Below are 13,213 nucleotides of genomic sequence, written 5' to 3'. Positions count from 1 at the left end.
TTCAAACGAGGTATGGACATTATGAATTCTTAGTTATGCCCTTCGGAGTTACCAATGCACCTGCTGCCTTTATGGATCTTATGAACAGAATTTTCAAACCATTCCTAGATGAATTTATAGTTGTTTTCGTAGATGACATTTTGATTTATTCCAAAAGCACGGAAGAACATGAACATCATTTGAGAATTGCCCTACAGACCCTAAGAGAACAGAAACTGTATGCTAAAATGACTAAATGTGAATTTTGGCTTGATAACGTGATTTGTTTGGGGCATGTGATCAGTAAAGATGGTATTTCAGTTGATCCGCAGAAAATTGAAGTAGTAGTGAATTGGCCTAGACCGACAAATGTTACCGAAGTCCGAAGTTTTCTAGGCTTAGCCGGGTATTATAGAAGGTTTGCCAAAGATTTCTCCAAAATTGCCCTACCACTGACACAGCTGACTCAGAAGGGGATATCATTTGACTGGACCGATCAGAGGGGATCAGCTTTTCAAGAGTTGAAAACTCGACTAGTGATTGCACCGATTCTCATCTTACCCTCAGGTACGGATGGTTATACTATATATAACGATGCTTCTTATAAGGGTTTGGGATGTGTTTTAATGCAGAATGGCAAAGTGATTGCGTATGCTTCCCGACAACTGAGACCACATGAAAAGAACTACCCGACCCATGACTTGGAACTTGCTACAGTAGTGTTTTGCACTGAAAATTTGGCGTCACTACCTTTATGGGGCGACATGTGAGGTGTATACAAACCACAAGAGTTTGAAGTACTTCTTCACACAGAAAGAACTGAATATGAGGCAGCGGAGATGGTTAGAACTGATAAAGGATTATGACTTGCAAATTTTGTACCATCCGAGGAAAGCTAACACCGTTGCTGATGCGCTCAGCCGAAAATCAGTTAGGAATTTAGCTTGTTTACTCACCAGGCAGAAAGAATTACTTTGCGACCTCAAAAAATTTGAAGTTGAGATTGTTTTGCGTGAACAAGGTGGAACAGTAGCTGCTATTTTTGCTCAACCGACACTTATTGAAGAGATTAAAGAGAAACAGCAACAGGATGACTTCTTGAAGAAGATCATCGATGAACGAGAATCTAAACCGAGGTCGGGTTTCAAATTTGAAAACAATGTACTGAAATTTCAAGGAAGGTTGTGTGTACCGAGTGATTCTGAACTGAAAAGAAGAATTATGCAAGAGGGCCACAATTCAAAATTGTCTATCCATCCAGGAAATACGAAAATGTACCAAGACTTGAAACTGAATTTCTGGTGGCCGGGAACAAAGAAAGAAATTGCTGACTTTGTGTCGAAATGCCTTCATTGCCAACAAGTTAAAACCGAACATCAATGACCCGCAGGTTTACTGTAGCCCTTACCAATACCGGAGTGGAAGTGGGAACATATCACTATGGATTTCATTGTTGGTTTACCTCGCTCCAGTAAAGGTATGGATTCAATTTGGGTTATTGTTGATAGACTGACTAAATCTGCTCATTTCTTACCTGTCAAAACAATTTATAATGCGGACAAATTGGCTGTAGTCCATATTGATGAGATTGTTAGATTGCATGGAGTGCCTGTATCCATTGTTTCTGATAGGAACTCGAAGTTTACATCGAGATTTTGGCAAAGTTTGCAGACAGCATTGGGTGCCGAACTGAGACTGAGTAGTGCATACCATCCTCAGACAGATGGTCAGTCAAAAAAAACCATCCAGACTATGGAGGATTTACTGAGAATGTGTGTTCTTGATTTCCAAGGAAATTGGGAAAGCCATTTACCTTTGGCTGAATTCGCTTACAACAACAGTTTTCATTCAAGCATTGGTATGGTGCCTTTCGAGGCTTTATATGGCAGGAAATGTCGATCTCTAATCTGCTGGGGAGAAGTTGGAGATGGGCCTTTACCTGGGCCCGAAATTGTACATGAAACTACTGAAAAAGTGAAACTGATTCAACAGAGACTGAAAACCGCACAGAGCCGATAGAAAAGTTATGCGGATGTCCGGAGGCGAGACAGAGAGTATGAAATAGGTGATCATGTTTTTGTTAAAGTGACACCGATGAAAGGCCAGACTCATTTTGATGTCAAGGGTAAGCTAGCGCCGAGATATGTCGGACCGTATGAGATTATTGTAAAGGTTAATCCGGTGGCGTATCAAGTAGCGCTTCCTCCTGAAATGGAGCATATGCATAACGTGTTCCACATTTCAATGTTGAGGGATTACCTTCGGGATCTCTTCTATGTGATTGAGCCTACCCGTGTAGTGCTAAGTAATGACTACACTTACGAAGAACGGCCTATTCAGATTGTGAACAGACGGATCAAGAAATTAAGGAATAAAGAGATTCCGTTAGTGAAAGTTGACTGGAAAAACCATGGTGACGTGTATGCCACTTAGGAAAGGGAAGACAATATGATCAAGAGATATCCTGAACTGTTCCCTCTAGATCCAGTGTTCTTCCAAAATGAAGGTAATTCGAGTTTGGAGGACCAAACTCTTTGTAAGGAGGGGAGAATGTGACAACCCTCACCACTGATTGGTGCTAATCTATGATTAAGCAATGACTGATTGACTGAAATCCTGAATTGATTGATTGAGTGTATAGCTTAAGTGCATTTTTATCTGTTGACTGTTGAATGATCTGTTCATGTTTTGCGCTTTAAACTGTAAATTGAAGGCCTTATCGGTGGCCGAATCTGAAATCGAGTAATGTTTTATGCTAGTTAGAATTTATGTGATTTTATGGTATATTTAATTGAAATGTAATTTGGTATGATTAAATTAGATTTAATAATGTTAAATTACATAAGTTGGCTTTATTTACCTAGTTGCCATTGAGTGGCCTTTCTCTACATCAATATTTGGGACTTGATTAGGAGCTTTTGACACTTTATTCTCAGCTCCTTTTCTTATACCAAACCGACTAGAGAGAGAGAGATAGGAGATAGATTGATTTCAACCAAATTGGCTTGGAGGCTGAGGAGATTGAAGAATTACTTGTATATTAAGCTTCTACATTTGAAATTGGAGACTTAAGGTAGAGAATTTACCTTCTTGTTCATATTTTGGGTTGGTTCTTGCATGGTTTAGAGGATTGTTGGAGTTTAGAGCCAAGTTATGGCTTAAATTGTTGAATTGAAGCTTGAATCATGCATGCATGTACATATTCTTGCATTTTGAAGTTGATTTTCATGAAATCTTGCATGCAAGTTTACATTATTGTTCTAGTCCATGAGTTCATCATGGTTTTGAGTTTAATCTTGCTTTGGATCATGTTTTGAGGCATTAGAATTCACTAGAATTCATGCATGTCATATGTTCTTCATGTTCATGAAAACTTCTTTGAAATTGTGTTTAATTGAACTACCTTTGGGCTTTGATTTCTCAAATTGATCTTTGAAACATGTCATGTTAGGAGTTTACAAGTGTTTTCCAGAAAATTAGCCCAAAATGATCGAATTTGATGCTTTAAACGTTGATTTTGAGCTTGGAGGTTCAATTTGGAAATTCCAGAATTTGGACCCACGCTCGAGCGAGAAGCTCCACGCTTAAGTGTACGCTTTGTGTGCATGCAGTCCGCTCGAGCGAGGAAAGTGACGCTCGAGCGTGAAATGCGTGTATCCAGTACATTGCATGTGTTTACAGTCTACTCGAGCGAGGGGATGCACGCTCGAGCGGGGACTTGTGTCTCACGCTCAAGCGAGGGTCGAGCGCCCGTTGAGCGTGAATTTCATGCATCCAGTACTTTTGCAGTCCGATCGAGCGAGGAAAGTCATGCTCGAGCGGAGCTCTTTTGTCTGCATGTCTGCTCGAGCGTAGAAAGCCATGCTCAAGCGAGACCCCTGTTTTCTGAAAATTCTGAAAAGTGTTTTAAAGTGCATTTTTGTATCCTCATTCCATCCTAGGCATTCCTAGGCCTAGTTTAAGGCATCTTAATGAGGATAATGCTTTAGAACCACACTGAGTCAAGATAGGGACTAAGTTATTATTTCCCAAACGTGCAACTTAGTGTGTGTTCATCCTGTAACTGTGTAGGGTTGGCATCCGAGGACGCTCACTAGCCTATCTGTAACCCAGAACTCTATGAGTAACAATGTTGTAAAGATATATTAAATCATGAATAATTTCTGAATGATCAACTGTACTGCTTTCTGAAATGATATTTCTTACAGAATGAATACTTGTCCTATTTGCGAACTGTATTCGTGACATCCATAGCAATTTATTGTTACTGTACTGTACTGCTACTGTCACAGAGATCTCTGTTGGTTCCTATGTTTGGAACCACTACTGTTTACTGATATGATGGCCATCAGCTGGCTGTTCGGTCTGTTAAGACCTACCGTACTGTTTGCTATTGGATGTACCACTTATGACTGCTATGATCAAATAACTGATATATTGTTCAAATGACTGCTTTAAATACTAAAAGGACATTCATTCCTAACCTCTTTACGCATATGTTATTCACTGGGCTTTAGCTTACTGTTTATATTTATATGTAGGTGTCCAGGCACCGGATCGGAGCTAGGAGCGTGGGGTTTAAACTCCCTTTTTGTCAAGTCAACCAACATGCCTCACTGCGAGGTTCCAAGTGCTGCCAAGCCAAGGCTGCTTTAGGGTGTTTTAGATTCCCCATTTTCTGTCTCTGTTTTGTATAGACTGTATAGATTGTTACTGTACTGTTACGGTAGGGATTTGGTCCCTAACCTAAATACCTGTATATGATGTATGTATATACTGTTATGGTTTGAATGTGTACATGTATGAAAAGTCTTTTTGCATACAGATTGTCACAACTTATTGGACATCTTTGATTACTGTTTTGGTTTCCGCCAGCCCCTGTACTCTGTATTACTGTTATTACTATTAAGCAGGCCTTCGGTAATCACGGATTACTGGCCGTTTACGGTGCTAAACCCATAGGGGCGGGTTTGGGTCGTGACATTCACCCAAGGCCCAAATATCCCCTAGGCCTAATTTTCTGGCCCGTAGATGGACCGGCCAATCCTGAATTTTGGCGGGAGCCCGCACGGCCAGACATGGGCCAGCCCAAGCTTGGGCCCGGGGTGTACCTGCAATACTTTTGTAATTTTTATTTTTGTCCTCAATGTTAAGCTACTCTCCTTTTTATTTATGGAACACTTATCAATCAATCATATTGATTAGACTTATTTAATTATAAGTCTTGACTGATAAATTTATCATTATAAATTTATTCATAAAAAAAAAGACTGATAAATTTATCAATAGCATTTAATAAATAATAAATCTCAAAAGTAAGAACTATTCAATGTGTTTGGTTTGAGTTTTTTGAATTAAATTTTTTCAAAACTTAATTTTTTATTTTGCTTGTTTTTTTTTTTTAGTGAATATTTTTAAAATTTTAAGCATTTTTTTTTTTTACTTTTTTGGATACATCTTACTTAGATGTGTCTAAAACGTAAAATATTTGTAAAAAATTAATAAATTCACAAAAATACGAAAAATGTACTGAATTTTTATTATTTTTTTATATTTTTGGTATTTAGTAAATTTTTTAAAGATTTTTTTCACAAAAATTATACTTTTACAGTATATTTATGTTAGGTTTATCTAAGAATTAAAAAAAATTACTTAAAATATTAAAAAAATTCAATAAAAATAAAAAAATACGAAAAAACAAAAATATAAAATTTTCTCAAAAGTATTGTTAAAAAAACTCAAAGCAAACAAATAATTGATAATTTTACCTTATAAAATTTCCCTGCTCAAGCCAAGCCAATCCATGCCCCATGCACTTGCGTAATAGCCAACTATTAAAAATAGCAAATGTGCATCAGATTGTCATTTTGTGATCGGACTTGAATTTTGATAGAGAGCATTTCTCACTCCCAAAACTATCTCGGGAATACACAATGGCCTCCCTCCATTGCTCTGCTTCTACACTTCCGTCCCAATCGATTCTAGGGTTCCGCCGTCCCACCATCAGAACCTCCACCACACCCCTTACACTTGCTGCCAATGTCCCTCTTACCCCTTCCAATTTCAGGTACTTTACTTCCAACTTATCCACAAATTACATCAAATCAATTGATTTCAGTTTTACTTCTTTGTTAAGGTACTTGGTTTCAGCTTTTGAAGTCTCCACCATGTATAATTGCTTAGAATTCCTTTTTTTGTGTGTGGGTAAATTGCACTCATAGTCCTGTAGTTTCTCACTAGCATCGATTTGTTGTTCATTGTAGTTAAAATTGTATCAATTTTACCATTAAATTTCTTACATTGTGTAACCTTGAGGTTATGGGTTCAAGCACGGGGACAGCAGTTTGTGCATTTACGTATCCAATCTAACCCCTCCCAAACACACATTAATGGGTAGTAATTGAGTGTTGTTATTGTTACTGTTTGTCAATTTTTAGTCTAATTGACAACAAGAAATTGGGCTAAAATCAAGGGAGAAATTGTTCATTTGAGAGGTTGGTGTGTAATTTGAATGGGTGATTTTATTTACACCACACTTTCACTTCATTACCCAATTTCTATTTTCACCATACATAAAACTTTGAAATTTTGATCTCATCTCTTTACACCCACCATAATATCAAATTTACCCTCATCTTTACACCCCTCACTTTTCAAACCCTAACACTACCCCACCCCTAACCACCACCTCTAGCCTCCATTGCCACCAACCCTCCCCATTGCAACCCCATCCTCTGCCCTTCCTCCCTCACTACGACTCCCCTCCCTATCTCACTCTCCTTCATCGATAATCTCCCTCTACCACAACTCCCCATGACTGCCAGCTCTACAACCCTCTACTCAGAGAGAAAGAGAAGGCTTCAAATCTAGTAAGTGATCTATAGGAAGAGGCTGGACGGTGTGCCTGGGTGGCGGAGAAGGGGTTAGGTGGTATGTTGGGACGGGGTTGCAAATCTGGGGATAGGAGGTGGCCGGAGGAAGGGAAGAGGGGGGTGTTTCAAACAGGGGCGGCGGGGGTGCAGAGGCATGGAGAGGCATGGCAGGAAGGGCAACAAGGAAGGGGACGATGGGTTGTAAAGGGTGGAGGTGGTAGGGGCGACAGGAAGGGGAGAGGGTGGGCACTGATTGCAAGTTGGAAGGGAATGGGGTGGGTGCTAGCAGCGAGTTGGGAGGGGGTTGGTTCGGGCAACAATTATGGAAGGTGGGGAAAAAATTAGGGATCTGACAGAAGGGGGGTTGGGAAATTAGGGTTTCAAAATTTTAAGGTTTGATGGTTTAAAAAGTAATTTTATATAAGGATAGAAATGTAAGAAAAATAAATAAAAATGAAGAGTATGATGAGTAAAAAGTGTGATGTAAATAGAATCATCCAATTTGAATGGCCTATTTTCTTTTGAATGAGCTATTTCACCCTTGATTATTGTTCAATTTATTAATAATAGACTATAAGGGTAAGCACAGTATGTGTGCAATTGAAAAATCATGGGTGTGTTGTGAGGCAATTGTGAATCTCACTTTGTATATCAATTTTTGTGAGTCTCTCTGTATATCTATTCATAACTGCTCTTGTGGGTATATAGAATATGCATAGGTAGTTATAAGGGGTAATTTGGGAATAGAGAAAAACCATGACATAAACACCATATCAAGCTTTTTTATATAATAGAATAGATGTTATCAATTGGACTAAATTGACACAATGTGAAAATCGAAAGGGTACAATTGATACAATGGGAACTACAAGTACCAAATTGACAAAAGAGACAAATCACAACGGGTATAATTTGACCTTTTTGTGTTTTATGTTGTTTAAATCATTTATTTGAGTTGGTGTTTCTCTCATGAATTTGCATGTTTTTGAGATGATTTTCAGTGAGTTGAATTTAGCATATTGCTAATTGGTAATGTTACATGAAATTAAACTGTACCAGCATATTGTCCAGATGGTGATTATAATCCCATTCATGCATTGCGTAAAATAGGTTAATATATATATATTTTTTTCAAAACTCATGAGATGATCTGCAATGTTTGATTTATGATAGTTCAATCACAAACTGGTAATGTTTCATGAAATTAAACTGTGCGAACATCTTTTCAAGATGCTCATTATAGTTCTATTAATGCATTGTGTAAAATAGGTTAATATTTTTCTTTTTCAATTGGAGCACCTCCAATTTAAAAATTAAAAATAAATAAATAAACCATAGGCCCTGGCCACAAACAATCCACTAAGAAGATCAAGGAATTACACTTTGAGCACACTTAATTACCTAGTGAATCCACGCTCAAATTGACTCAAAGTCATTGTGCATCTTCCATCACTGTCTTCTTCAATGAATTGTGCTCCAACTGTTGAATTGATGATGAAGAGCTAGAGCTCGAACTCCGTCAAAGCTCTCATGCTCAAATTCTTGAAATCCACCAAAAAATGCTTATCTCGAAAGGTGAATTTCGTGTGAAATCCTTGATGATCTTCAATCCATGGAGCTATGATCACTAAATCAATCTCAATTTGTCAAGGTAAGTGGTTGGATCCTGCTAGAACTTCTTGTCTCTGTTTTTCGCAATTCAAGGATGAGAATTCGAGAGTTAGATCCAGACCTTAACTGAATCATGCGCATATAACAGAACTAGCTGCCTTAGGCTGCTCAATCGAACTTAGCACCGCTCAAGCGGTTTATAACACTCTGCAAGATTATAACTTGAGACTCTGAGATACTGCAAAGCTACTCAGACCGCTCAGGTGGTTTACATCCTTTTGCAACTTCTTATTCTGTTGGTCTGTGATCCTGCAAGGGTGTAAAGACCGTTTGATGATCGCACTAGCTCTAGCATTCAAAGCTCTTACCCATGTCATAAATAATGAGTTTGAGGCACGATGAGTTGGATTCCCATCTAAATACACTCTCAAGCTTACAAATACAAAGAACTAGATGCAAATACAATGTAGCAGTGTTTGTTAAACGGGATTTCCAAACAAAACTAAGTCCTAACAATATTGTTCTATATTCAAGTTTTTAGCCTTTTGTATGACACCTTGCATTGCTTACTATAGCTTTTATTTGAACGATTAGAATTTCACTCGGGACTGTAAAAATCCACATCTTATTTTTAGATGTATCCATGCGTCCTGTTGTATTCTGTATTTGTGATGTTATGTTTCAGTTTGTTTGACTTTACAGTGTAGAGCCTGAACCCATTAGTAATATCTTAATCAGGTTCAAGAATGCTGTAAGATTGCAAGTGAGGCAGAGTTTATTTTCTGTCTTTGCATCAAATGCGAACCCATCAGATCAAGATGCTCTCACAGAGAAATCAGGTGGGATCAAAACTGATGGTGCCGGTCAAGGTCCTCCATTGCCCACTATTTTGGCTGGTTTAGTAGTCTTTTTTCTCATATTTTGGATCATTGGATCCATCCTAACGTGGCTGATTAGTCTAATTGTCCGTTTCCCCCCTTCTGAATAAGTTTGTATTTTGACCATCATGTACAAAAAGCTTGAACAAATATTTATCTTAGACCAATATATTCCATTGGACAGCTATATAACTGGTGATGAGAAACAATGAATGAAGTGATTTAGAGATGCCGGGATATATTCCCAACAAAGACTGCATTGATGTCTATGGTTTTTGATGATGAGAATGGTTATGTAATGAACTTGATCCCAATCAGATTATCACATGATTTAGTGGTTAATGTGTAGTGTATGTTAATTTCAGTCCCTATGTGTACCAAGGTGCATATACTATCTGTTATCCTAAGTTAATATTTGAGTCTGTTTCTCTGTATTTTATTAGTTATGGGACTCTGATCATGACAAACTTTCTTTCTTTTTTTCTTTTTTTTTTCCTTTTTTTACTGATCCTCAGGTTTCAGTAAAAATTGTAATGGGAGTTAATTGTACATACCAAAACAGATATATATACATATATATATATATATATACAGATATATATTGGGAACACAATCAGCAAAGTTTCATTTAGTTGGCAGGTCCACAACTCCACATCCTTGTTCTTTGGGGATGTTGATATGGGTTTTTGCATTCATAGGCTGCTGAAAACTTTTTCATGAATTTTCAGTCTAAAGACTTTGGACCTATTTATTATTTGGGAATTGGCATTCTCGTCTTCTATTTATTTATTTTGGCAAAATGAATTAAAATTCTCTGACTGCTATTATCATTATTGTGAAGTAAGGATTTGTAAGAAAGGATAGATTGAGAAATATGCAACCCATGTAAAGTGGGCGTTATGTAAATTTTGGTGATTTTAAGGAGGGGCTTAATTCTTGCCATTTGAGAGAGAGGGTTAGTTACGCACTCTTGGTGGGCGTGATGTCTAGGTTTAAATTTCCTTGATACATGATGCAGCTTTCCCTGTTACCATTTTTTTAAATTTTTTTGTAAATCTTGTTATTTCTTTTGAAAATAAGTAAATAGAAAAATGACTGTAAATGTAGGTTGTTGGGAAGGCTGGATCCTATCGTGGTCCTTGTTCTAAATCACCTCTCTATGTGGTCCTTGCCCTAAGTCACCTCTCTATTAAGTCTATTTGAGATGGGGCATGGGAGATTTTGGAAAGAAGATTACCTGTGGTTTTGTAGTCAATAGACACCACTTCATGAGCCAGTTAGCAGTACTAATAATTCATGATGATGAAGCTAACGGTGGGCTGAAAAGCCATCAATGCTTTGTCTCTAAAATGTGCTCTTCCTCATGGAACACTTACCACAATTGTATCGAGGCAATCGTAGGCTCCAATGCTCTAGTAACCAGCTAAAAAGGTTCATTTTCATTCCTTCCATCATAGAATCTAAAACATCTGCACAATTTCTCTAGTTGCAATCCACAACTTGTAACATCGGAACACAACGCGTAGCTTGTGACATGATCAAGAATGATCATCACACCCATTGCCACCACACAACAAACACAGCGAAATTATAGAAAGGCAAATTACACAAGATTTTCTTTTTTTCTATTTGTGGTTGGGGTTTTTGGCAAATACCAAACACACTTACTAGAGAAGCAAACTCAACGACCCAATGCACAAGGCTTCTACTAAAGCATCTGAAGACAAAAAGATGTACACAACCTCAATCAGATTTCTAGAGATGTTTCTAAACCTGACTCAAACCCATGCTACCAAGGATGTTGATGACAAACTAATATAATCAATCAAATTAAGCCTGCAAAAACTAGTTAGAACTTTTCCCATTTTCTTCATGAGTATCATCTCCAATAGATGATGTAAAATTACGCCTTTCATTGGAAGTAGCAGTGATAACTGGCATCCATACGTCAGCGGTGCTACTCGAGAGATTTCACTTGTGGGTCTGCAGCCATTGCTGAGGATGTCATCTCATCCACATCATCCAGCTTTGTAACTTATCTAACTCTTTTGCTATCTCCAGCTGAAGTGAAAAGAATAAATTCCACAAGAAATAAACAATGTGTGAGATGTTTTATCCCCACATGGACAGCTCAATGGGGGTAAAAGAAGGAAAAATTTAAAAATTCAAAAAAAGAAAAAGAAAAAGACAAAAAGAAAGATGGTATGTAAACTTTAAAGCTACCTCATCAAGATTCTGGATAGATTTTGAAGGAACTTTTGTAACTTCTAGACCAAGGGCTTCAATTTTTGCACGTATTTCAACTTCTTCTTGATTGGTCAATGATTCCACCTGCATAAATTTATTGTTAAAATGTTGTTGGACAAGAACAAGCTGTGTTCGTGCTGATCCAAACTTTTGATGAAGACGCCATCTGCCTTCTTCTTTTTTTTTTTTTTTTTTTTATATTTATCTTCTGAAACACAGAACAGGAATACAATACTTGGAGAAACACGATGCTATATGGATTTTACGCCACTGAAAAGTCTTGGCACTCTTAGTCTCAAACCATCAAGAACAATCATAAGCCAGTACCTGAAGTTTTTTAAAAAAGCTTAACCATTTTTCTTCCCTGTTGCACAATAAAAACAGTCTTAAATTGATATTAAGGGTATATAAGAGAGAATTCGGCCCATGGCTTATCAGAATAGGTTAGGAAATAAAATATCCACACCCTTCATAAAAACAAATGTACATCACTGTACAACTTTGGAAACTTGTTTATTGCATAATAGTACTCTCAGTGCTTAAAAGAGCTAATGAAAAGAGCATTTGAAAATACAAGCTGCTGGCAGAGCCTGACCAGCCTACCTAACCAGACCAATCCGTGTGAGCAATTTTCCCAATTTTGCCAGTTTTTGATATTTCAAGCAAATTGATGTACAAGCACTCAGTCCGTGTTCAAACCTGTTCAAGATTGTCATGAATTTGAAAAGATTGCATACAAAAACAATTCAAAGTTGAAACCAAGTTAAGCATAAACTGTCACTACATAAAGAATTTATTTTATTTTTTTAAATGGTAAACATTGGATTTTCCATTTGCTTGCATAGGTAAGAGAGAAAGAACATACTCTTGGACACAACCACCATGGCATAAACAAATAATCATAACGCTTAGAGTTAGTTTTCTTTTCAACTGTTTTGTCCAGCACTACAAGAGGTAAAGTTAGCAAGATATTTTCTAGGATAAAATATGGACAGATATTAAATCAACCAAAATCCAAACCATCAATCACAACATTTAAATGGAAATGCCAATAACTCGCATATTGGTGATCCCCAAATTATAGCATTTTTGCTTTTCCCCTTTTGTATTGGGCTGGGCATGCAATTTTCTATTCATTGGGTGGGTGGGTGGGAGACTGGGAGGTTTACCATGAATAGGACTAGGCAAAAAATCAACACTGCAAATGGAAGCACAATGAAATCGGATATATTATTTCCTGCTTTGTAGTGCATTCAAGAGCGCAAATCTTCCTTCCAGATACTTGAAAGAGGCAAGAGCAGAAACTCTTCAAACAGCCCTGCCAAACCTTGATAGCCTATAAAAGAGGCCACAACATCATCGAAATCACACCAAAAAAGCAAAAAATACAGAGATTTTCTTGCCATTCTGTAGATACCTCATTTTTGACCGACTTTAAGACTCAAACGCCACCAGTTGAGCGCTCGATGATGTTGCATATTGTGCTCGACCTGAGGTTTCAGAGTCTAGGCTGCGAGCCTTGCCTCCAGACTTCGGGGCACTTTTTGTGCCTTGCCTCGGTTTGCGAACCAGGTCCTGTTTTCTTTGTTTTCTCTTCCCGAAGGGAGGGAGAGGTCTCGTAGACCA

General features: G+C 37.7%; 2 long non-coding RNA genes across 2 annotated transcripts; one reads left to right on the top strand and one right to left on the bottom strand.

Moving 5' to 3' along the window:
* Positions 1 to 5,758: 5,758 nt before the first annotated feature.
* On the top strand, positions 5,759 to 9,709 carry LOC114310498 (uncharacterized). Its single transcript, XR_014362030.1, has 2 exons — positions 5,759 to 6,046; positions 9,201 to 9,709. It is a non-coding gene; the product is annotated as an uncharacterized LOC114310498 (long non-coding RNA).
* Positions 9,710 to 10,928: 1,219 nt separating this feature from the next.
* Positions 10,929 to 12,994, bottom strand: LOC114310500 (uncharacterized). The gene is made up of 2 exons (XR_014362031.1): positions 11,564 to 12,994; positions 10,929 to 11,401 (listed from the first exon to the last, which is right to left on the bottom strand). It is a non-coding gene; the product is annotated as an uncharacterized LOC114310500 (long non-coding RNA).
* Positions 12,995 to 13,213: the final 219 nt, after the last annotated feature.

This window comes from Camellia sinensis, chromosome 2, assembly GCF_055761805.1.
Source record: "Camellia sinensis isolate YWXY chromosome 2, ASM5576180v1, whole genome shotgun sequence".
Lineage (NCBI taxonomy): Eukaryota > Viridiplantae > Streptophyta > Magnoliopsida > Ericales > Theaceae > Camellia > Camellia sinensis.
Note: the sequence above shows the minus strand (reverse complement) of the source record. Positions and strands in the feature narration are given on the sequence as shown.